Source organism: Acinonyx jubatus, chromosome B3, assembly GCF_027475565.1.
Source record: "Acinonyx jubatus isolate Ajub_Pintada_27869175 chromosome B3, VMU_Ajub_asm_v1.0, whole genome shotgun sequence".
Taxonomy (NCBI): domain Eukaryota; kingdom Metazoa; phylum Chordata; class Mammalia; order Carnivora; family Felidae; genus Acinonyx; species Acinonyx jubatus.
Window position 1 is genome coordinate 102,540,031 of NC_069386.1, and position 732 is coordinate 102,540,762.

Here is a 732-nt window from a genome sequence, read left to right on the forward strand (position 1 = left end):
GACTTGGGTATGCTACTTTCTGAAAGACTCAGTAGTAGAAACGAAACCACTGTTGATCATTACACAAATCTCTAACATCAGGAAGCCATTCACAGGGGTGGAGAGCAGAGGTTTAAAGAAGTCTTAAACTTGACCCTTTCATTGCACATACCTTTCAATACCGTCGTTAAGAGCTACCAACTGAGAATAGCCAAATCGTCTTCAGAAACGAGGGGATGCATGCTAAGCATTATTTGGTAACCTTTAGTTTTAACTGAAGAATTTGTTTTCCAAATAGGAAAGGTAACAGTAGAGTGGCTAAAATAATTTTATTTTTCTTTCAATGACTTGAACTGCCTTTGATCAATTGCCTTTGATTAATATATTACAGGAGGGCAGGTAGACAGTAGAATTTCTTTCCTGGGGACAAGGGGACAAACTTTTTCTTCTTCTTTTTTTGAAGTATATATAGTTGAGATACAATTTTATATTAGTTTCAGGTGGACAACACAGTGATTTCACAATTCTGTACATTACACTATGCTCATCATGATAAGAGTAGTTACCATCTGTCACTATACAAGGTTATTACAATATTATTGACTCTACACACTATGCTGTACTTTTCATCTCTTGACTTTTTTTTTAAATTTTTTATACAATTTATTGTCAGATTGGTTTCCGTACAACACCCAGTGCTCATCCGAACAGGTGCCCTCCTCAATGCCCATCATCCACTTTCCCCTCTCCCCC